We start from the raw sequence: 27,015 nt of genomic DNA, 5'->3' as shown, positions 1-27,015 counted from the left end.
AGCAATAAAAGCAGCACTTTTGCATGCATCAACATAATAACTACTAATGTTTCTGAATCATGTATTAAAATAGGCCTAATAACCATTATTCTCATATTATTTAAAATTATGGGGACCAAATTTATTTAAAAATAATATTCTATAATAATTTAAATTTTCATTAATCAAGACTGGGTTCTCTCTACCGCATTTGTAGTTGTGCAATTTTCCACACACATCTCTCTTTAGCTTTCATGTGCTCTTGGAAGCAATAACTTTGAGAATGTCGATGCCCAGGTAGCCAGGAAAGGCAACACCTGCAGAGAAGTGCCGCCATTTTTAAGTCAGGAGTTTTCTGTTGCAAACTGGGAACTTTTCCATGAGATGATTCATTTTCTGAGTAATAATTAGAAAAACTGGAACATGAAGATAAAAAAGAAAACATAATTATCCATAGCAATGCTACTGAAAAAAGAGTGCATGGTTTTCTTTTTGTTTGGTTTTATTAAAGGACCAACATCCCTGGTGCTTCGTATTATCTGTTACCAAAAAAAAAAAGTGAAAAATGAACAAGTCATGGATTTTCAGTGCTCTAATGACTTATCCTAATGTATTCCTTCATCTAAATACAGATTTCTATTTAAAATTCAGTATGCAGGGGTATTATGAATTCCAGTTTAATGGATTCCAAATAATTGCCCTTTAGAAATGATGAATAGCTGTTTAAATCCACTGATAAGAATATACTATTTCTCTCTGAACAATAGGCCTTCCACATTAACTGTGTCATATATGCCTGAAATTAATTTATTAATTTTTTAGTGATATGCAAAACCCAAACTGATGGCAAATGGAAAATAACCCTTTGTGGAGAGCCCCCAACTTTCCACCTAAAATGTTATTATTATTCTTGTGGGTGATAAAGGAGAGCCGCGGCAATAACCTTTCTGAAGAAGGCCAGGCCCATGAAATGCAGGGCATGCCCTTCTCTTCTTTCTTTACTTTTTTTTTCTTCTTCTTCCTTTTTTTTTTTAGTTTCTGTAGTTCAAAAAGATGTGTTTCTAATGTGGTCAAAATGGCCAGCAGTTTCCAAACTCCCACAAAGACAAAGCTTTTTGAAGGTCCTGGTCGTTACACAGTGCTCTTAAAAAAGACTTCCAGGCCTCGTTCCTCGCTTTAAAAGGTAGCAAAAGCAAAAGAAGTAGATCTATTCAAATTAAAAATACATTATTCATTTCCCTTATGTAGTATCAGCCTAGGGTGGTTTTTAAAAAAATTTTATCCCTGATCAGAATGAATGGTTTTTCTGTGCTAGTTAAAAACACAAATAATACTCTGAAAGCCGTGGCCAGAATAAATGCAATAAACACTGTCCTATGTTGAAGTAAAAAGCATATATTCATTACTGGGATCTTGATGTTTTCTGTATTTTTAAACAATTGTATTACATTATGCAACCTGTATCATTACATTTTTTGATGTGTTCAGTTAATAAAGAATAGTCATTCATACAGATAAAAAGAGAATCTGAGCAGTTTCTAAACCAAGTTGTAATAAATGGTGCAAGGGAAAAAATGGACTCAACTGTTATTCTATCTATTGACAAGAAGTGCTTTCAATAGCTCTGATTTTATGCCTCTTACCTTTTCCATAGAAAATTCTATGAAAAAAAATCTAGGCTTCTCACAAAATGTAAAACAGAAAAAAATAATTTAAGGTAAACAAAATATACTCAGAATTTATTTGATTCTTTGTTCCTTGCTAGTTGATTTATAAAATCATTATACCAAATGCAATGTTTATATTTTTAGAACACCCCCTGAATGATTTATATACTCTGTGTGTGTGGCGGGGGATGGTACACACACTCCTCTATCTAAATACATATAATTACAAGCAAACTGTAATAAAATGGAGATGTCTAGCTTTTCATGCCCAGCACCCTATCCAGGAAAATACAGGTTACCAAATTAAAAAAAAAAAAAAAAATTCTTCACACTTCCCATTGTACCTCTGCCATCAATATCTGTTCCTGTAAGAAATGCTAGTCAGGATACAAATGAAGAGGAACATGGAGGCAAAAGCTCATTTTATTTTTTGTGAGTAAATAACACTATTACTTCCTTTCCATAAATCTCATCTAACAGGAGTGAAAGACGAAGAGAGACAAATATCTTTTCATATATCAGAACCACTGGAAATACAGGAGCAAGGGTAAAATCTGTTTTTATCTTTTCAGCACACTTGTAAAATCCTGGGCTTCCGTAACTGGAGGTTTTTCTTTCTCTCTAGTGGAGGGTGACTGCCCCTTTTCTCCAGGCCTTTTCTGTCTTCCTCCAGGGTCTGCTGACTTCCCTCCACACCATGGGTACCCGGAGAAGAATAGCTCCTCTGTTTTCCTGCCTGCCTGCAGATTCATCCTGTGCTCCATTCAGCTGGCGTTCAGGTCTGCTAACTGCTGCCGTACAACTTAGCTTTTATGCCCTACTGATGGGTTTTCTGAAGCCAGACGGTTTGTGAAAAGAGGGCCTGTTTGCATAAACAATGCCATGTGAAGAGGTCTACTGGAAACAAAATCAAAATTCACTCAAGCAAATCTTCCTGATCAACTCATCTTTTTTTTTTTTTTTTTTTTTTGCAACTAACACCTCCTATAGTTACCATCTATGTTAAAATGTGACTGAGAGTTTGAACAATTTTTTCCCTCCATTTCCTATGTGTCCAGTTTTATGAAACTAGCCAAAAACATATTTTATTTTCTGACTCATTCCCAGCAGAATCCATAAATAGACTGTGGTATGTGGAATGAGGAATGCGTTGTGTGTTAAAGGAGGGCAGAGGGCCAGCTATGCATCAGCTAGCCAGAGCCTTCCATTAGATTTGCCATAGGAGCTGCATCAAAATGCACATCCCAGCCAGGAGCTGCCCATCCCCAGGCTCTGTGATTTCAGGTCAACAAACGCAGTGCTGCGTCAGCACTGGGGATCACAGTGGGGAACGCAACCTCTGCTCCTTCCAGCCCTTTCCTTAGTTTCCGATCCACAGAAATAGACCAAATTATGGTAGCAAGCTTAAAACAGGCTAGAGCAGGCATTTTGAACGAGGCTGCATAAACAAACTAAAGAGGAACATTATTAAACCAGTCACACATCCATAGAAAGCCATGACTGATTTCTTAAACATCTTACAGCACATTCAGTTTTAAAGGGGGTGCTTAATGGCAATACTAAGAATTTTTCACTTAATAAAAATCCTCAGGTTAAAAACGTGCTTAATCAAGCAGGAGCTGCTAGGCTCTCCTATCTGAAACAATGGATGTAATTTGACTTAAATCTTTCTTTTGTCTTTTGGAGAGGGTTAATATTATGACTTGGATACAGAGAAAAAGCAGAAATTCTTCCAGGATCTTTTTTCCTTTTGTTTTTCCTTGTCTAGAATCAAACATAATCCATTTGGCTTCCTGGATTGCCCAATCTAGAGTGCTTTGTTTCTCTCCTTAAAAATGTTATGATTGTGGCCTATTAATACTACTTCCCTTAAAAAAGATATGACTTCTTTGAAAAATGGTTGACTCCAGGTCTGGGGCAGGAAACATACAAAATGAATATGGATATCTTGTCACACAAAAAGAGAAGTTTCTTCATCAAAAGATTTAGCAGCCAAACTGGGTAAACTCTCTCAAGCCAAAGATGGAATAAATTTCACCATCAGCAAAGCCAAAACCTACCTTGGCATAAGAATCAAATATGCTTACATTTGTGCATTTATAATGATACTTAAAAAAACCAATTGATCACCTTTGGAGGATGCTAAGAAACCATTTTATCTTTATGAGAACTAACTGGTAAGTAAAAAGAAAGATGAAAACAATTTTCTCACCTTTTCTATGTAATCAGTACTCCAGGGGAACCAAAGAGTTGAAGAGAGGAAGTTCTTGTTATAGAAATAATGAATTTAAAATGTGTTGCCCTTATGAAACAGGAAGTCTGGCACAGATCTGGAGTTGTTGATTTATTACCTCCTAATGCCACTCTAAGTGAAAGCATCTTTGAGGGTCATCTGGTCAAAACAAACCAACCAATAAAACGCAAACCTGAACGTGAATCTTCCCAGGTCTTTAGATATAAGAGATGCAAGGGACCGAGGAATATGACAAATTACACCGTAGGGATAAAATGAGGAAAATCTGGGCTATGCAAAACTCCATAGGACAAATGATCTAAGTTTTCAACCAAAAAAGTTGTAATTAGGGCCAAATGTATCCAAAAGAGACTTGAGAGACATAGGTTCCTATGTCCACACAGAGACCTTACTTGGATCTCAATTGACATGTGTCTGTTAATTAATTAAGTGGTTGAATGAAACTAAATGAAAATAAAAATTAAAGTAAATTAATAATAAGGCAATCAGGGAAATGTGAACTTGACTCAATATTTGATAATATTAAGAAATTGTAAGTGTGATTAAGATATTGTGGCTATGAATTTAAACATTGATCCTTAAGTTTCAGGAGAATTTACTGAAATACATACAGATGAAATAATATTCTGTCTGTGCGTGGCTTCAAAATAATCAGGGAGGCAGCAGGATGTTTGCACGAACAGAGATGAAACAAGGTGAGCCATGATTGATAATTATTGAAGTTGAGTGATGAGAAAACCAACTTCATCATACTATTTGCTCTACTTGTGTGTATGTTTAAATTTTTACATAATGAAAACTATTTTTAAAACTGAATACTAAGGTTCACTTACAAAGTGGTCCTACAAAAACAGGTACTATTTTCCCCACCAAAAATTTAGAAAACATTAAGTCCCCATGATTAAGATATGGAAGTGGGTTAGAAATGAGGGAAGCAGATGGTCTAGACAAATAATTGCCAAACTTGGAAAAACCACATATTTATAACATATACAAAAGACTAATACATACAAGGCCATAAAAACACCACTTAGTCTCTGGAAACAAAAAGCATATTTATCTGCTCTCTTAAGCAAAACATTTGTTAATTATTTTATTAATTATCTATTTATTAACTTAAAGCACTCAATTAGAACTGTTATGACTGTAGCAAAACTTAACCATATTAAAATGCATAAACCCATTTAGTATAAGATTTCAGGAACTGTTTTTTATTTATTTAGACCATGTTTAGAATTTTCTGTGTACTAAGACCTGAATCTTATTTTTGTATTTTTAGGCATATATCGTTCTTTTGGCTTTCAAAACATTGCATGTGTGCATAGTCATATTTCTTTTACAAAAGACTATGGAACAGTAAATTAATATATCTTCAAATTAAATCAACTCCATTTTTAAAAATAAATCTTCCTCTATAAAAATAATATCAATAAGAATAACTAATATTAACTAATTAAATGTTTCATAATCATCTTATCTCATTTAATCATCCCAACAGCACCATGAATTAGATATAAGGGAGACAATTCTCCATGGGTCACTTATATATCTGCACATCTTGAGGGCAGAGTAACTGTATCCCTCCATTTTCATGCCACTGATAAATGCATACCTGAGACTGGGCAATTTACAAAGGAAAGAGGTTTGATGAAGAGCTCCCAGTTTCATGTGGCTGGGGAAGCCTCACAATCAAGACGGAAGGAAAGGAGGAGCAAGTCACATCTTAGGTGGATGGTGGCAGGTAAAGAGAGAGTTTGTGCATGGAAACTCCCATTTTTAGAAACTTTCAGATCTCCTGAGACTCATTAACGATCTCAAGAACAGCACAGGAAAGACTTGCCCCCATGATTCAATCATCTCCCATAACACATGGGAATTATGGGAGTTACAAGAAGAGATTTGGGTGGGACACAGAGCCAAACAATATTAGTAACCGATAGTGCTTTTATAATGATCTATTTTAACAAAGCTGTTTGTATAATCAACAACCTTGGAAGACAGAGGTTGTGTTTCGCTTTGCAACAGTGGGTAAGTTTGCACTCCAACATAATAAAGATAATGTCTGTTTCTTGAGCAGTGATCGCACAGTTTCGCTTGCACCTCCTTATAAGAGATTGGAGTTTCCTAAGTCCTGGGTCCCTTAGCTGTGACACAAACCCACTGGGTGCACAGCAATCACCTGGTCCCCTCTGTGTCACTCCCCTGGGACACGAGGGGCATAAGGCACCAATGTGAACATGAAGTTCATGCTACCTGCTGTGCTATGAGTAATAAAGTTCTTTTCTCTGACCTAGGAGTCTCATGTCTCCTGCCAATATTGGTAAAACTATACTAGACTAAATTGTTTTAAATGATGACATTTCAGACCCTTTAGAGTGTGTGAATGTTTCTGGCAACAAGGACAGGATGTGACAAATGCATAACCTTTGGAAAAGGGGAAAGTGCCTTGTAGGTAAGGTTGGGCGATAAGAGACGACTCCGTGGACTCTAGAAGCAAATGCTCTTGTCCAAAAGTGAGCCAAGGGGTTGAAGGAGTAAGGATCCCCTGCTGCCCTATTGTTGATAAATGGTTAAAATTTGAGCAATAAGAGTTGGATTAAAAATTTAAAAAAAACAAAAACTGAATGATGCTGTAGTTGTTGCCCCTCTCTCCCAAGCAGAAGGAGGAAGGGTCAAGAAATCCTCAAAACTCAAATTAGACCTTGGGAGGACAAACACATGGCAGCTCTTTGGGTTGAGCCATGAGCAACCACTGTGCCTTGCTTCCTGGCCTGAATCTGGTCTCCCCCTCAGTACCTCTGATCACCTTCTTCCCTCTCCCTTGACTTTAGTTTTTAAGGAAAAAGATGATTCGGGAATTGTATTAGTCTGTTTTCATGCTGCTGATAAAGACATACCCAAAACTGGGTAATTTATAAAGAAAAATAGGTTTAATTAACTCCTATTTCTATGTGGCTGGGGAGGCCTCACAATCATGGCAGAAGGTGAAAAGAACATCTTATGTGGCGGCAGGCTAGAGAGCCAAGCAAAAAGGAAAACCCCGTATTAAAACATCAGGTCTTGTGAGACTTATTCACTACCATGGGAACAGTATGAGGGAAATCACCCCCATGGTTCAGTTCTCTCCCACCACATCCCTCCACAACATGTGGGAATTATGGGAGATACAATTTAAGATGAAAGATGAGATTTGGGTGGGAACACAGCGAAACCATATCATTCTGCCCCTGGCCCCTCCCAAATCTCATTTCAAATCATATTTCATTTGAAATTAGATTTCAAAATCAATCATGCCTTCTCAACAGTACCCTAAAGTCTTAACTCATTTCAGCATTAACTCAAAAGTCCACAGTCCAAAGTCTCATCTGAGACAAGGCAAGTCCATTCCGCCTATGAGCCAGTAAAATCAAAGGCAAGTCAGTTACTTCCTAGATACAATGGGGGTACAGGCATTGGGGATACTCCCATTACAAATGGGAGAAATTGTTCAAAACAAAAGGGCTACAGGCCCCATGGAAGTCCAAAATCCAACATGGCAGTCATTAAACCTTAAAGTTCCAAAATGGTCTCCTTTGACTTCATGTCTCACATCCAGGTTATGCTGATGCAAGAGGTGGGCTCCCACAGCCTTGGGCAACTCTGCCTCTGCAGCTTTACAGGGTACAGCCCCGCTCTCAGCTGCTTTCACAGGCTGACATTGAGTGTCTTGTGGCTTTTCTAGGTGCACAGTGCAAGATGTCAGTGAATCTACCATTCTTGGGTCTGGAGAATGGTAGCCTTCCTCTCACAGTTTCACTAGGCAGTGCCCCAGTGGGAACTCTGTGAGGAGGCTCCAATTCCACATTTCCCTTTCCCACTGCCCTAGCAGAGGCACCCTGCAGCAAACTTCTGCCTGGAAATCCAAGTGTTTCCATACATCCTCTGAAATCTAGGTGGATGTTCCCAAACCTAATTCTTGACTTCTGTGTACCCGCAAGCTCAATACCACATGGAAGCTGCCAAGGTGTGGGACTTACAGCCTCTAGAGCCACAGCCTGAGCTGTTCCTTGACCCTTTTAGCCACAGTTGGAGGAGCTGGGACGCAGGGCACCAAGTCCCTAGACTGCACACAGTAGGGGGGGCCCTAGGCCTGGCCCACAAAACCATTTTTCCTCCTAGAATCCCCAGGCCTGTGGTGAGAGGGGCTGCTGCAAAAGTCTCTGACATGCCCTGGAGATATTTTCCCCACTGTCTTGGTGATAAACTTTGATCTCCTCATTACTTATGCAAATTTCTGCTTCAGGCTTGAATTTCTTCCCAGAAAATGGGTTTTTCTTTTATATTCCATCAGTAGGCTGCAAATTTTCCAAACTTTTATGCTCTGCTTCCTCTTGAAAACTTTGCCACTAAGAAATTTCTTCCATGAGATACCCTAAATTATCTCTCTCAAGTTCAATATTTCACAGATATCTAGGGCAGGGGCAAAATGTCACCAGTCTCATTGTATAGCAAGAGTGACCTTTATTCCAGTTCCCAAGAAGTTCCTCATCTCTGTCTGAGACCATCTCAGCCTGGATCTTATTGTCCATATCACCATCAACATTTTGGCCAAAGCCATTCAACAAGTCATTAGGAAGTTCCAAACTTTCCCACATCTTCCTATCTTCTGAGCCCTCCAAGTCTCCAGGAAGTTCCAAACCTTCCCACATTTTCCTACCTTCTTCTGAGCCTTCCAAACTCTTCCAAACTCTACATGTAACCCAGTTGCAAAGTCACTTTTACATTTTTGGCTATCTTTACAGCAGCACCCCACTTCTGGTACCAATCTACTGTATTAGTCTATTTTCACACTGCTGATAAAGACATACCAGAGACTGGGTAATTTATAAAGCAAAAGAGGTGTAACAAATTCACAGTTCCACGTGGCTGGGGAGGCCTCATGATCATGGCAGAAGGTCAAAGGCATGTCTTACATGGTGGCAGGCAAGAGAGAATGAGAGCTAGGTGATAACAGAAACCTCTTATAAAAACATCAGTTCTCATGAGACTTATTCACTACCACGAGAACAATATGGGGGAAACTGCCCCTCATGATTCAATTATCTCCCTCCAGTTCCCTCCCACAACACACGGGAATTATGGGAGCTACAATTCAAGATGAGATCTGAGTGGGGACACGGCCAAACCATATCACAATTGGACCAAGGTTTCCTTGTCTCCAATGGGGACTGAAAAAGAAGTCTGTCTGAATATGCAGGGAAATTCTAAGAAGTAGAGAGAATCAAAGTTGTATCAGTCCATCAGATACAGGCACTGAAATCAAAATCAGCCATGTGCCCTAATCCCTGAGGGAAGAATTATTCTGATCACCTTGTGGGGGTTTAGGTGTTGAGTGTTGAGAGGCTAATGTGACCTCATGAGTGAGCCCTTTGTGTCCATTCAATATACCTTTAAAATTGCTTCTCTGTATAAATTTATAGATGAATTGATGTGTTAAAAGCTTGTACTTCCTTGCCCTGTAAGGGTCAGAGGAGGTTCTTCTAATGGGAAAGAGAAGCATGTAGAGGAGGGATTGTAAGGTCAATGTCCCTGCCATTTGCCACCAGTAGCTGGTTCAGAATTTATCACAATTGCCTCTACTCTGTAATGTCAGAGCTTTCACTATGTACATATAATGTCCTGTTGAGTGACAATCCAGAAGCCTCAGCCTCAATGGCTTAACTACAGTGTTGTCACAAATGTAGGGAGCTGCTCACCCAGTAAAGATTCTTGGAACTATGTGATTGGCTTAACAATGCTCATTCTCTTCAGCAAGCAAACCATCCTCTGCTAGCCTGAGCACCATGAAGTAGGCCCAGCTTATTGGAATCATAGAGCCGTGTATGCCTCACCTGTGCATGCTACTTGGTTCCTTATACTGGCTAACCCACAAATTAGCATCCTTTAAGGGGGAACCAAACTAATAGGCTGCACTGGAAACTGTCCAGCAAGCTGGGGTATGCTTTCTACCTTTGAGGTCCCACAACCCTAATGACTTCTTTGAGATTCAAGTCTCTGTGACTAATGATTTTTTCTAACAGAGCCCCTGGTAAAGGAAGGCAACCTCCATCTGGAGAGCCACTTGGGGTTTTGGACTTGTCACCTTCCCAACATGGCTACCAGGTACACTGCTTTAAAAAGCAGATCTTGTTTTGCTGCTGGGCTCTTGTTGAAATGAAATGTCTGACCCATGGAGGTCTTGTGGCTCTCCAGTCTGTTATTCCCATTTGGGGTTTGGTTATCTCAGACTCCATGACTAATGAGATGGAAAAGGCCAAATAAAACTTTATTTGTCCAATAAGAATGGTGTATTTGAGGATATATATGGTCTGTCACAGATGCATTTTTGCTTTATGTGACAATGTGACAGCTATTCCAATGGGGGGAATTTTCTCCTCTGCTCTGCAACTGAGGAAAAGCTGGAAGCTCCACAGGGCCCTTTCCTTGAAGAAACCAACTGGAATCAAGATGCTGATTAAGCCTGTTGCCTCTATGGTTGTCTTCACCCATTGTCGTGCCAAATATGGTACATAGCCACCATCATAGACTGACTATGGAGTAAAGGACTCTACATTTCTGATGCAGAGGCACCCACTGAATGACAAACTTGTGATTCCTGCCAAAAGTTGACCCATCTCTTTTATAGTGAGAAAGGCTAAATCACATTGGCCATTGTTCATGCCTACATCTGACTTCCAGCCCCTTCTGAAAGCTAGTGCCTGACCACTGTTGAACTTTTTCAGGCTACAGCTTTGCCATTCCAGTCTAATCAGCTAGCTCCCACTAGCTGTGGCTGTCAAAATGAATCTGTCTTGTGTTTTTGGCTTTGTGGGCCATTTTCAATCTGACAGTGAAGTACCGTTTATTACAAGATCAGCTCAACAGTCGGCTGAGAGCTAAGGTATGTAATGGACTTTCAGTGATCTCTACCACTTAGAGGCATCTGGTATTATTGAGTAGTAAATCAGCCTCCTTGAAAATTGGCTTGAAAAGATTTCTCTCTGCCTCCCTCATCACACTCTGGCCCATACAAAATAGGAAGACAATTTGGTCCCTGACCACATGAAAGGATCACCCTTTCTCAGCTACTTCTTGAGTAATGATCAAGATGAAAGGAGTTAGAGACTGAGTAGACATATTTTGAAAATTCAGGATTCTGCCTTGACCATTCTAAGTATTATATGTCTTTCTTTCCCCAAAGAGCAACCCTAGCTCAGGCTGGTTGATACATTCTCCAAGTGGAAGCCTGGCCAAAAGGGGGCCAGCCTAGAGGATTCAAAATGAATCCTAGTTAAGTTTTATAAAAATGCCTTTGTTCTTCTTGTACCTAACCCTTCCAGACAAAAGGTTTGGGTGTGGGTTGGGAATAATCAGAAATAAAGGCGATGTGATAGATATTGGAATAGAACACTCCCATTCTGTGGCAATGGAGAGAGAGCAACAAGGAGCATTTTAGATTTGGGACGTATTTGATATATTGTCTTTCAAAATTATCCCTGGGCCCTTTCTTCTGCAGGAAGATGCCCTCATGTGGAGCTCCCAAACTGCTGCAAGTGCCTCAAGTTTAACCCACATTCAGTCTATCATCCCCTACCAGAGGATTCTGATCATGATTTGATTGCCTTTTTTCTTAACCTTGCTGAGAGCCTATTGGAAAAATCAGATGGCCTCAGTTCCTGCTCCTCCCATGCAAGAAACCTCCAGATGTTCCCCTCCCCCCACCTAGCCATTCTCAGTCAATCCAAGGGACAGATGAATGCCACCTGGGTGGTGGTGTGGATAAACAGGACCAAGGGACCAAGTGCCTTCAAAATGCAAGGACTAGACTCAATTATTTGAACAGAACTAGGAATCCCAAGGCCTACCAATCAGCCAGGAAGCTACCTCAAAAGCTCTGCCAACCTCTGCCCTTTGAATAATGTAGGTCCCACTTGGGAGACCCCAACATTTGTAAACAATACTTTCTTTTCAGAGTCACCACATGTGTCCTTGGAATTGTATATCTTGTGTGGGAGTGAGGCATACATTTACTACCCTCTCCCAAACTGCAGTGCCATCCTTCTGGTTACAAAAGGTGGTACAAAATCTGTCCTTCGTTGACTTTAGTTAAATTGACCAATTATACTACATTGACCCTGGAAGGAATCCAGGTCAGCCTCAATTTACTGGCCAAGCTGTTTATAAGTAATGCATAGACTTCTTCCTTGCAGGCAAAGGCAGTCTATGCAGTCACTAATACATCATGCTGTACTTAGATTATTGCCTTGGATCTAAAGGAAAAGTTAATACAGGAACTTATAAAGAAAGTTACCTGGCTTTCTAAGGTAGAGCTTAGTGGTCCCCGGGATTTGTTCAGATGGTTGAGTCCAGGACCAGGACTCAGGGTCATCGTTCAGGTCAATGTTGAATAGGCTTCATTCTGCTGCTTGGAGTCCTGTTGACAGTAGCCTCATTCAATGTTATATAGACAAATTGAACAGATTTGATCCCAAACTTTGTCAATCAGACTAATCAGATCAAGTAGAATACTCATGGGAAAATATGCTAGAAATCAAAACCGTGTAGAAATGAGAGGTGGATATTAGGGGGTAGGAGCGGGGGTGCGCTGGGAGAAAGCATTGAAGAGTACCTGCTGAAACACAGGTTTGTGTGAAGGGAACACCCTGCTTTCAGAAAGTTTGTGTTCTAAGCATTTATTGTTAAGTTGATGATTTGAACAACAAAATGCCTTTGCTTATAGAAAATGTGACAAATTAAGGGTTAGATTCCCAGACTAGAACACAAATGCTTATTTAACCCTGGCTATGATTTAAATAGGGCATTGCGTATTTGGTTTTAAATAGTTTTCTAACTTTTTTTCATGTGTGTCTACATATAAACACATGCTTTTTTATTTCAGTGACATTATATGCTAAATAGACTGAAAAATGACTGTTGGGAGCTGACCACAATTTACCTCATTTTTTTCTGTGAGATTGAATGCACCAAGGCATGTTCTCTATAGCTTTATCACAACTACAGAACTCAAACCACAGATGAGACAGTGCATAGGCTTAAGAAACACTCACGGCCCCCACCATGGTTCTGGGCATCAGGGAAGTGTCAAAGAGAAAAAAAAAAAAAACTCAACTCAGAGGAACACTTCTCCCTTTAGCATTTTGGAAAGCTCTCTTCCGGCATGTACCAGCCATTGACACACTCAAATGCACAAGCCTGGTTATTTTTGGTGGGAAGTGCTCTGTATTTTAGAGTTCATAGAAGGTTACCAGAGTTGGAATTCACTAGAAAATTCTATTAAACCCTAAACAGAGAGAACCTTTTTAAAAAGCCATAATTGCTTTAACTGAAGATTATTTCAAAAATTCTATTTAAACTAACTATAATTTTTTTTCTCCTTCATGATAGATAATTCTATGTTGGAAGTAGATTTCAAGGTTAAGTCATTTTTTACTATTTTTGCCAGAACAAAATCTTTAATATGACCCTGAAAAAAATAATAATAAAAGAAAGTAAGAAGTTAACAGTAGTGATTCCAAAACAAGGTCAGAATAATGAATATATCCTCGGAGAGGAAATAACATGCAGAGATTGATATGTTAATCACCTCCACATGTTAGTCTACTGCCACTTTAAAAGATAATCTTTCCTGAGCTACTCAGTTTTGTTTTGTTTTGTTTTTTCTTTTTAACTTTCTTTGTTGGGATGAAGGGTAAGGAGGTTTTGCATGGACTTTCTTCCCAGAAACGTTCACATAATGACAAGTAATACTTACATAGTATGGTTTTTATATTCCAGAAACTGTACTATGTCCTTTTCTATGCATTGAATCATTTAAACATTAAAACAATTCTATCAGGCAGGTAATATTATTATATCCATTTTTCAAAAGAAGAGGTGCCGGCACAGATAAGAAACTTGTCGAAGCTCACATGCTAATAAGAGAAAGAGCAGGGATTTGGACCCAGGCAGTGTGACTACAGCGTCTACCTGAATCTACAGCCCACTACACTCTAGTGTTTCACACTCACAGATGCACAGGGATATATGGAATCGTATATGCAATCTCAAAAGGTGTCACTAACTCTCAAAACCTAGATTTAAAAATCCTTATTCTAAAAGCTTTTTGGCAACATTCACTCTTTTAGAATATTTTAAAAATATGATGTCATAATCATATGTCCCTTCTACCTAAAGAGAAAGAGGTGGGAGAAATAAGATGAACAGACTTATGGTTGACATTCTGTTTCTGTTTCAGAAAATTCTAAAACTGCATTTTCCCTCTGCTCTTAACACCATAACAACCAGCATGGAAGACTTCTATAACCAAATGTAGGTTGGTTTGTTTGTTTCCCACCAAGAAGCACTGGACGCCAGCTGGGTGTCCTTGGATTCAATTCCAACACTGTCTACCTGGAGATAGCTTCAGATCCCACAGGTTGACGGCTCAGACCCCAAGATTGGCCCCCTCCCTTCAAATACCAGTCACAAGTCCAGGCCTCTGGAACTTCTGACCAAATGGCTTCAAGTTGGAGTTTCCATAATTCCCTCTTTATGTTTGATTAATTTGCTGGAGCAGTTCACAGAACTCAGGGAAACACGTACTGTGTTTGCGGGTTTCTTACAAAGGACATTGCAAAGGATACAGATGAAGAAATGCATAGGGTGAGGTATGGGGAAAGGGGCATGGAGTTTCCATGCTCTCCCCGGGCATGCCATGCTCCGGTAACCTCCACGTGGTGAGCTATGAGGAAACGCTCTGAACCTAGTCCTCTTGGGTATTTTGGAGACCTCGTTATGTAGGCATGATTGACAACTGTGCAGAACAGTGATTGGACAAAAAGGGCATGATCTCATACTAATAGACGGAGTGGGGAAACACAGCGAGAAGTGTCCATTGGGATTCTTCTTGGCACCTCTGAGCAGCATTTTTTCCTCCAGAATGCAAGGCAGGACCCCATCTGGAATGAGGTTCTTTTGACCCACAATCAGATTAGATTCCTGCCTTGGGCAGGTAAGAGGAGGAGGAGAAAGTCAGAGAGAGAGAGATTCTGTTTCCTGAGTCCTGCTCCTGAGGCCCAAAGTGCCCTAGCATCACGACAGAGGACTATAATGAGGGTGTGGGCGTTGTGAGCCATTAGCTGTGGATGAAAACCCATATATGTAATAATAATACCACAGTCTCTGATATAGACAATTCTTTAGATGAATGAAGTGGTTTCTCCCTGAGAGCTAAATCTAGATACCTAGTTTCTCCCTAAGAATGAAATCTAGATACCATTTATTTCTCCTGTGTTAGAGGACATAAAATTTTTAATATCCCTTTATGTTAGAATGTTTGCAATATTTTTGGCCTGCAGATCAGGTTACCCTTCTTTCCTTAAGTTTCATAAATCATCCAGCAGAGTAGTGTCTATCAGGCAGGGCCATGCTACTCCTTTGTTCATTTTAATCTTTGGGTAATGTCAGACTAGCTGGTCAAAGCATGCCAGTAATATTCTTGTGACATCGTGAGCTGTTCATTGTCTTAAATTTTTACTATTTTTTTCACATATATTTTTAAAGTACAGAAACAACTAGACTGATGCTCATTCCTGTCTCACCTCATCTTCTGCCACTCTCCCCATTACTCTCATACTTTGGCGGTGGCCACGTTGGCCTTCGTTTGGTATCTCAAATATGCCAACCTCATTTCTTTCTGTCGGACTTTGTACTTGCTGATCTCTCTGTCCAGCAACTCTTCCTTTGTATTGTCCAGGATTCAGTTCCCATGTCGCCTCCCCAGAGAATGTTTTCTTTACTGTCTGCATAGTAAATATAAGTCCTATTAGAACAGGGACTTTGGGAACTCTGCTTGTCTCATAAACTCCAACATCACCTGTGTGTAGAATAGAGCCTGATACACAGTATTTGCTGAATAAATATCTTTTTTTTTTTGAGACAGAGTCTCGCTTTGTCACCTAGGCTAGGGTGCAGTGGCATGATCTCAGCTCACCCCAACCTCTGCCCCCTGGGTTCAAGCAATTCTCCTGCCTCAGCCTCCTGAGTAACTGGGATTACAGCTACCTGCCACCTTGTCCAGCTATTATTTTTTTTTCTGTATTTTTTGTAGAGATGGGATTTCACCATGTTGGCCAGGCTGGTCTTGAACTCCTGACCCCAGGTGATCCACCTGCCTCCGCCTCCCAAGTCTTGGGATTACAGGCGTGAGTCAAGGTGCCTGGCCAAATATCTGTTGAACAAATAAAAAATCTTCATGCTTTGCCAGATCTCTAGTTCCAACCCTAGGTGGTTCAAATAGGCAGCTTGAATTTCAGAGGAGGATAAACAAATACGTAAATAAATAATCAACAACAATCTTCACCTCTTTGTGGCACCTTCGAGCAAAAAGTTGGGGAATTAGACTATGGGATAGTATTAACATACCTTTCTCCATCTCTTTGTCAAAAACATTAATAATGCACACACCAGCACCTAACGATCTAATTTTATTGGCCAAAACTATAAAATGCTCATGTCTGTGGACAGCTTGAACTCTTGAACATTAAATGCACATCAGTTAGGTAGCTTTTTATTCCTAGAGAGCAGCTTTTCCTCAGGCATGGTTTTTCAAAAACAGCCACAGAAATTTCTCTATTGAAATAAAACAGCAGCAAATTATAAAAATTAGTTTTGTGTTAATTACAGCCAGTTGTGGGGAAAAGAAGACTGTTTGCAGCCTGATTATTAGGACCTGTGCAGAAGTAAAAGTGAACTTTGCATCACTGCCACCTAATCTTCATAACTTGGAAATCAATAAGAGACACGAAGGAGAACGGAAAAGACAATGGACACAGCCGTTAAGCTTCCATCACATGTCCCTGGATGCAAAAATACACTTCTAAAATTATAACATGCAGAGTTTTTTCAGTTTGCAACTGGTCGATTGGCATAATTATTTTATTCTGTTTTGTTTTAAATAGTAGTCTCATCACCTAATGCATCTGGCATCCAACTGCAAGTTGACAAAGTATACATAATGGCTCTTAAAATGGCTCTCAAGAAAAATTCTGTCATCCTATAATCATCTTATTCATGCTGAAGGCATACTACTGTCTTTGGGGCATATTCAAATTTGTGAAACATGCAAAAAAGGGAATGAAATGACACTTTTGAGAAGCTGCTACTCAGAGAACAATTACTTATTACAGCATTTATCCTGATGGCAAATGACAAAGGATTTTACTTTTTTTTTTTTAATTAACCAAGCAGAGTGTTTTCCCAGCAATAATATTCCCAGCCTTGTTACTCTATCAAAATAGGAATTTGACAACGGTCGACTTGCTTGGATAATTTATATTTTTCCAAATTGCCATAAGAGTTTGTGAGTTCTTGATTTCAATATTCTAAAAATTCATTTATAGCTTTCATTTATGTTTTTACTAAAAATTCCATAACCAGAAACACTTCAAGAATCATTAAAATAGACATGCAATCTTGTAACACCTGAGAGGTTATTAAAAAAAAAAAAAAGATCTGCAATCTATAAAATTGCTCACTTTCCTAACTCATTTCTTGCTAATTATCACAATTCAATCTTAGATGTCTATTAACAGGATTATACTTCTCTCTCCTGCTTGTTTTACTTCCTGAAGTCTTAGGTCTTAAATATCTAAGCACATCGTCAATCTTCAGAAAAACATGACCACAAATTAGAAATGTTGCAACCAACCAGACTGAACTCTAAATAGGGTTTTTCTTTGATTACCCTTGTCACTAAAAGAGTTGGAGAGAAGATGAAAATGATGATCTGTTTTAAATCAGTCATTTGTTCAAGAGTGGCGATGAGATCTAACACAACTGGAAGAAAAACTGATAGTGATGCCTTTCATTTATGCACCATCCTATTAGAATGTACAAAGTCCTCAGCATACCTTCGTGTATTCAAATATTATGACATTCCCATAAGATAGGCAGGGCACATATTATTATCACTGTTTCAAGGATGGAGAAATTGAAGTACGAAATGTTTAAATACTCTGCAAATGGCCACACATCTTAAAACATTGTGAAGCCTGCACTAGGACCCTAATTCTAATTCTAATTCTAGTGTGGTTTCCACTTAGTAACTCTGGTACTTAATATGTAAGGCATTCTTTTTCTATTTATAACTTTAATAAGTTAAATACCAATAAGTACCTTATTTTCTACATAATTTAATAAATATCTATATAATCAAATTGATGCAATCGAATAATACTAGAGGTCCAGTTTTACTAATAATTTTAGTTTTCGTTTTTTTGCAATTTTGTTGCTTATAAATTTGATGATCTTTCTAAGGCAAAGAATTGAAAATGACCTTTAAAAATGTTAAACCTTTTGGAATATATGGTTAGTCATTCACAAATGTATTGACCTAAAGTTATAGGATTCATTAGCATTGCTTAATTTATCTATATTGCAATATGGATAGCGTTCAAACTGCAAAATATTATGTACTGGATAAGATATCTTTTTAAAACCTCTTACTGAGATTCTATTGGGACTGGCAAATAATTGAAAACACTTAGTTGAATATTTCAGGGAAGGTTGCCAAGGAGTGAATAAGAGAATCACATTTCATTTTTAAATGCCAGACAAAAGTCACCTAAAATGATGGTAACAGTGGTTAGAAGAAGGAAGGAAATTGGGCTGGGGGAAGGCCTAATTTACATAAGGTGCGTTATCTAAAATTTTCTTTCTTTTGTTGAATTTGACAATTTACCAGAGCCTTTTCAGAAGTGTCTGACATCCCTTTTAATTAAGCAGCAAGTAGTAAGAATTGACAGGCAATGTGTTTCTAGAGTATTAATGTATACCTTGAGTGAATTCACCCCCTCAAGAAGAGCTCTAATTCTAAAGAAAGCATTTAGTCTGTCTCATATAGAATGTTAACACTGACTAAAACCACAAAGGTGTATTCATTTAGGTTAAATCTCTCTCATTTCCTGCTTATATAAGCAATTTATTTGTTATTTGTATTTTTTAATTGAAACAGAGTCTTGCTGTGTCACCCATACTGAAGTGCAGTGGCACAGTCTTGGCTCACTGTAATCTCCACCTCCCAGGTTCAAGTGATCCTCTGCCCTCAGCCTCCCGAGTAGCTGGGACTACTGGCATGCGCCACCATGCCTGGCTAATTTTTTTATTTTTAGTAGAGATGGAGTTTCACCATGTTAGTCAGGCTGGTCTCAAACTCCTGACCTCAAGTGATCCACCCGTCTCAGCCTCCCAAAGTGCTGGGATTAAAGGCGTGAGCCACTGTGCCCAGTCATATAAGCAATTCATTTTACGCTGCAGGAGAGTCTGGTGTTTTTTGTTTTTTTTTTTAAGTTAGGGGGAATGTCATGTATTTCTACTACAATTACTCTACAATTACTTGGAAGGAGCACTGAGTCATTTTATGAAGACCAGCAAATTCTTATGCCAAATAGGAATGTCAGCTCTGAAAAGTGAGACTGCGTTGCTAAGGTTAGATATGGGACTGTAAGAGTTTTCTCTGGGTTGGGCAAATTATGCTAGGTTGTATGTGGAAGGAAAACCCCATGGATTTTTTATGCTTGTGTAATTTGTTATAGAACTGCCCCTGTTGTCGCTCATTCTGTCTCTTAACCAGGACATTGACCATTCTCATTTGTTCATAGGATTCTTCTCAGTGTCCACCACTCCCAGATTATCTCTTCAATTGGCTTCCCCTGGCTCTTGCCTTTGAGCTTTGTTTTCTACACACAGATCAATATCTCTTTCCACTGGTATATTCTGAGAGAAGGATAAAAGAAGCATAATGGAGAGAAAGCATCAGAACCCCAATGAACAGAGAGGCAGCAAAACATTTAGTCCTGAAATATGGAAAGAAAAGGAGTTGTTTCAGTGTCTTTTCATATTGAGTTCCCATGTTGACTCCCCATATATAATTATTTTCCGTGTCTTTTGTATTACTATAATATTCTCTCCTAGTGGTGGTATTTTGAGTGGATTTCTTGTTACCAGAAAATATTGACTAAGAGAGGATACTGGCTATTTCAAACATAGGTTTATTAAGTGATTGACCTAGATGTTGGGAACTATCTCAACATGGTCTAGCTAGAATAACCACTGCCTTTGAAGTTATTCACTGACCTATCACTATTTTGATTATTCTTCAAGCTTCAAAGGACAGAGATTTTCTGATGAGTGAGACCATGAATCATTATTGACATGGGGTAATTCCACTGAGTAATAGTGCATCCAGAAGTTTGAAATATACTCTAATTTAAATGAACACCACTAGTTTAGACTTTGTTGAAAAAGGCCACCATTTATAGAGCCCTGTCCCAATTTGTCAAATTGTTGGTGTCCTCGACCACAATGAATCCCAGTCTAATATGAAGCCCATGACACAAAAGTGGCAAGAATTTCTGAACAGAAGTCTTCACCTCTGCCTATTGCTATGGACATTTGCCAGGGATATTCTGGCTGCTACACAGCTTCATGTATTGATTTTACAATGGTTCACAAAATTCGTAGCTTTCCTGAATATAATGCAGAAACAAGAGTTAAATAAGTTGCACTGCTTCCTGTCCTTAAGTGAGTCATTCCTCTCATAATAAGGATACCAGGTATGTGACTGATCAAAGCCATATACCCAGCCATTCTAGGTACATATAGGAAGAACCTAGGAGTTCACGCATTTATCAGAGCCTGCAGCAGAGATCCTTCTTGCTATTTGTAGAGAAAAGTCAAAAACATAATGTCTTTCATTTAGTCATTTTTGTTCTTTATGTCTTGAGTGGAAAACCATCAAGCCCTACTTTTAATATCTGTTGCAGAATTCATCCACCAAATTATTGTCATTAAGGAAAATTTAGGCTGCATGTGGCAAAGAAAAGGGTAAACTTTTCAAGAAAAAGAGACTTACAAAATGAGATATAACCGGTGATGGGTAAACAAAACGTGGTATATGCATATGCTGGAATGCCATTCAGCAATGGACGGAATTAATTGCTGCTCATCCCACACTACAATATGAGGGAGGCCAAATCTGGGAGACCACATGCATATGAAATGTACAGACAAAGCAAATTTAAAGAACAGTAAGTAGATTAGTGGTTGCCTATGGCTGGAATGGGAAGAATTAACTGTAAAGGGCATGGAAGATCTTGTGGGGGGATCGTAATGTCCTAAAGCTTGCTTATGGGGACTGCAACACCACTTACTAGAGATACTAAATATCACTGAATTGTCCATCTAAAATGGGTGAATTTTATGATATGGAAAACATACTTAAAGTTATTTTTAAAACATGAAAAAAATCAAAAGAAGAGGCTTCCCTAAGCATGACACAGAATGAAGCACTAAGAACCTAAGCACTGAGAATAGAAATGATTTTTAAAAAATACCTACTATGTACCCACAAAAATTAAAAATTAAAGAAAAAATTTAAAGAATCTAAGCACTCACAATCTAAGTACTAAGAATGGCCTGCTAAGTGCTAACTTCATGGTTGCTGCTGTTTTTCTGATTATCATTGCCAGGACATATGAGGAAGCTAATGGCCAAAGTGCAATATATCTTGCCAAAAGTTTGTCTAATCTTTCTGCCCACATGAGAGAGAGCCTAACTACAGACCAAGTCCTGAGAACTCCTGAGGAAAAGGGAAAGTTCTACCTTCTCCTGGATGTGGCAGCAATGCCACAGGGTCACCCTTGGATGATGAGAAAAGGCCAGGTTGGTCCCTCACTTTGTCCCAACTCTGCTTTGGGCATGTGACATGTTGAGACTGTGGAGGGTCTATGTTTCTGGTGGGGGATGGAGAATTCCCTAACCTGGTTGAGTTACCTGTAACCTGCTTATCTCAAACTGATGGGTTTTTTTGAAAAGAATATTTTACAATTGGAGAATAGACTGAGGAGAATCAAAAATGGAAATACAAAATCTTTATAGGACTCTTGCAATATTCTAGGTTGGAAACTAGGATCTTGACTAAAATGGTGACCATGATGACATGCATTTCAGAGACAGAATCAAGAGAACTTGATGATAGAGTGAAAGAAGAAAGGCTAAGGGCAATAGAAATCAAATCTGACATGTTCTGAAACAGGGAAGCATTATTTAGGCAGATATTTTACTGATGAATCACAGTTACCACAGGAGATATTCGTAAGTATTATTATTCAGTTTACCAGACTATACTTTACTTGAAAAAGAAAAGTGTGTGTGTACAGGGATATATATAAAATGTGTACTTTAAATCTATGTTAATATATAATGATGCATGTAATATGTTACACACATAAACCTATGTAGACTAAAATATATAATACTAACACATATAGTACATATATATTAATACATTACTAAATACATATATTTACAACTGAACTGGCCAAGTGTCAGTTCATTCTTTGCCATTAATTCCTTTACCAGCCTAGATAATGTTTTGACTCAACCAAAGTCTTTCAGACACCACTAAAATGGCCTCATCCCAACAGTCTGTTCTTTTTAGGGTATTGCAGCTGGAAGGTGGTGTGGTGTTTGATCTTTCTGTAGGTGTGTCAAGCTACAAAGAAATGGTAGTCTGACTCAGTTGGCTGTGCACTTAATGGGGAGGAAGTGCTTGGTATGTTCTTATTTATTTAGATAATTCTGCATAATCCAGTAAAGAGCAAGTACACAGTGTAGCAGGTGTACAAACTTCCTGCCTTTGAAGAGAAATACCACAATTCTCCAATGATCAAAGACAAGGAAAGAAAGGTAAGAGGGAAGAGCTGATGGTGGGCTGGCTCCCGGCCTTGGACCTCCTGAATTTGTCCTAGCTAAGGACAGGTGTTCCACTCAGAGTGGGCAAGTTATTTACATCAGATCCCAACTGTTTTAAAAGAGTAATGCTTCTACTTGCCATTTATATCTGAAAGGGAAAGAGAAATTAATAGTTACTGCGTTTCTATGCACTAAATGATAGAGTGGAATTATCAGACATGTTATCTATTTCTTGTAATATCCTCGCTAATAAATTATTTTCATACCAAATTTACAAATATGAATGCCAAGCTTCTGATTAAGAAGTTTACCTAAGTTCATATAGTTAGTAAGTGGAAGAAATGGAAATTAAGATCTGTCAGCTCTACAGATTACTTTTCCCTCCCAATTACACTATGTGGCAAGGAGATGATAAGCCACACTGTCAGAGAGAGGGTAGGAGGAAAGAGAGTGATTTGGAAACATTAGAAATTTCTATTGTTTTAAAGCTGTATCTTTAATGATCTGAAAGGTTACATTCAGATGCTTTTACTTAAATCCTTAAGAGCTACAAAGAAGTAGTAATATAGAAGGCACAACTCTTCTAGCGCATCTTATCTATTTTTAAAGACATGAATTTCTCTGAATTGTAAGTGACCACGTTTGTTATATTTATGCTTTCTAAATATCTTATTGTACAAATAAGGAAAGCACGGAAGATGGATGCTAGGAAACAGCTTAAATATTATCACTCAGCATGTTACTACACTTATGGGCCTGAAAACATATCTGGAAGCAAGACATGCATTATAAATCAATAAGGAATTTGATGAATATACATTTGGTCCTTTTACTCAACCTTTGAAGAAATCTACTTCAATAGAGACTTGAACACACAGATTTCCACTGATACGCTTTGCCTACTGAAATTCTGACAAGGCAAGCATCTTCCTTTTCCAAGCACTTATATGATAGCTTGAGAAAAAAATTTGATTTTGCAATAGGAGCTAGGAGTTGTGTTGCACAAAGCTTACTATTTTGCCACATATTTTAGTGACTTTGCTTATATGCTGTATTTAGTAGGTTGTTAATCTAAGAGTTCAAGTATTTACAGGGACAAAGACTAAGAATGACACCAACCCTCAAAGTGGCTGAATACAAAGCTAAGTGACTGTACAGTCTAGAATGGCTCAAAAATGACTCACTGGAAACCCATCTGAGACAAAGGAGCCAATCCCTCTTTAAGATCAAAGAAGGTCTGGGAGTGTAGTCAACCTTAAGTCAAATTAGTGAGTTTGGTTTCATAAAACTCATGTATGAAACATCAGAAAAGATGCAGGACAGGAAGAAGTGTCTATGTTGCTGACAAAGGCAACTTCTTTTGTAATAATATTTTGATCTTGATGAGAGTAAAATCATTTGAGTGGTGGCTGAGAGAATGTTGGTGAAATCATATAGATTTCTCCCTCACATGCAGAAAATGCCCAATCAATTCCAACTGGCTTTGAAAGAATTACCCTTGCTCTATGTAACAGAAAATTTTGCAGTCCTGCAAATAGTTAGGATAGTCACATAATATTTTAATCATATACAGACGCAGATAAAAGATAAACATCATTTCTCATTTCTCAGGATCTTTAATTAGATTAGGGTTTAAGATAGCTTCTCAAAAAAAGTTTCAGAAACATTTCTTTGTGATACAAGAGATCACCATGGCACATTTTACCTATGTAACAAAACTGCACATCCTGCACATGTGCCCCAGATCTTAAAATAAAAAAAAAAAAAGAAAGAAAGAAAACTTCAGGCCAATATCCTTGATGAACATTGATGCAAAATTCTCAATAAAATACTGGCAAACCAAATCCCACAGCAAATCAAAAAGTTTCTCCGATCAAGTCGGCTTCATTACCAGAATGCAAGACTGGTTCAGCATATGAAAATCAATAAATGTAACTCATCACATAAACAGAACTAAAGACAAAAAACACATAATTATCTCAATAGATGCAGAAAAAAGCCTTTGATAAAATTCTACATCCCTTCATGCTGAAAACTCTCAATGAAGGAACATACCTCAAAATAATAAGAGCCATTTATGGCAAACCCACAGGCAATATCATACTGAATGAGCAAAAGCTGGAAACATTCCCCTTGAAAACTGGCACAAGATAAGGATGCCCTCTTTCACCACTCCTATTCAACATAGTATTAGAATTTCTGGCTAGGGCAATCAGGCAAGAGAAAGAAATAAAGGGTATTAAAATAGGAAGAGAGGGAACTAAATTGTCTCTGCAGATGACATGATCCTATATTTAGAAAACCCTATTGTCTCAACCCAAAACGTTCTTAAGATGACAAACAACTTCAGCAAAGTCTCAGATACAAAATTAATGTGCCTAAATCTCAAGCATTCCTATACACCAACAACAGACAAGCAGAAAGCCAAATCGTGAATGAACTCCCACCTATTCACAATTGCTACAAAAAGAATAGAATGCCTAGGAATACAGCTAACAAGGGAAGCGAAGGCACTCTTCAAAGAGAACCACAAACCACTGCTCAAGGAAATTCAGCAGGACACAAACAAATGGAAAAACATTCCATGCTCATGGATAGGAAAAATCAATATCGTGAAAATGTCCATACTACGAAAAGTAATTTATAGATTCAATGCTATTCCCATTAAACTACCATTACTATTCTTCACAGAATTAGAAAAAACTGGCCAGGTGTGGTGGCCAGCAGTTTGGGAGGCCAAGGCACAGATCACTTGAGGTCAGGAGTTCGAGACCAGCTTGGCCAACATGGTGAAACCATGTCTCTACTAAAAGTACAAAAATTGGCCAGGCATGGGGGTGCATGCCTGTAACCCCAGCTACTCAGGAGAGTGGGGCATGAGAATTTCTTGAACCTGAGAGTTGGATATTGCAGTGAGCGCAGATAGCACTACTGCACTCCAGCCTGGGTGATAAATAGAGACTCTGTCTCAAAAATTTTAAAAAAAAGAATTAGAAGAAAACTATTTTAAACTTCACATGGAACCAAAAAGGAGCCTGTATCGCCAAGAAAATTCTAAGCAAAAAGAACAAAGTTGGAGGCATCACGGTCCCTAACTTCAAACTATACTATAAGGCTACAGTAACCAAAACAGCATGGTACTGGTATAAAAACAGACACACAGACCAATGGAACAGAAGAGAGAACTCAGAAATAAGACCACACATCTATAACCATTTGATCTTCAACAAACCTGACAAAGACAAGCAATGGGAAAAGATTCCCTAGTTAATAAATGGTGCTGGGAAACCTGGCTAGCTATAGGCAGAAAGTTGAAACTGGACCCTTTCCTTACACCTTATACAAAAATTAACTCAAGATGTATTAAAGACTTAAATGTAAAATCCAAAACTATAAAAACTCCTTAGAAAATCTAGGCAATACCATTCAGGACATAGGCACAGGCAAAGACTTCATGATGAAAATGTCAAAAGCAACTGCAGCAAAAGCAAAAAGTGACAAATAGGATCTAATTTAAGTAAAGAGCTTCTGCACAGCAAAAGAAGCTATCATCAAGCGAACAGACAACCTACAGAATGGGAGAAAAGTTTTGCAATCTATCCATCTGACAAAGGTCTAATATCCAAAGTCTACAAGAAACTTAACAAGAAAAAAACAAACTCCATTAAAAAGTGGTCAAAGGACATGAATATACACTTCTTAAAAGAAGACATTTTCATGCGTCCAACAAACATATTTTTAAAAAGCACAACATAACTGATCATTAGAGCAATGCAAGTCAAAACAACAAGGACATACCATCTCACACCAGTTAGAATGGCAATGATTAAAATTTCAAGAAACAACAGATGCTGGCGAGGATGCAGAGAAAAGGGAACACTTTTACACTGTTTTTGGGAATGTAAATTAGTTTAACCATTGTGGAAGACAGTGTAGTGATTCCTTAAAGATCTAGAAGCAGAAATACAATTTGACCCAGCAATCTCCTTACTGGGTATATACCCAAAGGAATAGAAATCATTCTATTATAAAGATACATGCATGCGTACATTCATTGCAGCCCTATTCACAGTAACAAAGACATGGAACCAACCCGAATGCCCATCACTGATAGACTGGCTAAAGAAAATATGGTACATATAAACCATGGAATACAATGCAGCCATAAAAAGGAATGAGATCATATCCTCTGCAGAAACATGAATGGAGCTGGAAGTCATCATTCTCAGCAAACTAACACAGGAACAGAAAACCAAACACCGCATGTTTTCACTTATAAGTGGGAGCGGAACAATGTGAACATATAGATACAGAGAGGGGAGCATCACACACTGGGGCCTGTCA

Source organism: Papio anubis, chromosome 6 (genome assembly GCF_008728515.1).
Source record: "Papio anubis isolate 15944 chromosome 6, Panubis1.0, whole genome shotgun sequence".
Classification (NCBI taxonomy): Eukaryota; Metazoa; Chordata; class Mammalia; order Primates; family Cercopithecidae; genus Papio; species Papio anubis.
Note: the sequence above shows the minus strand (reverse complement) of the source record.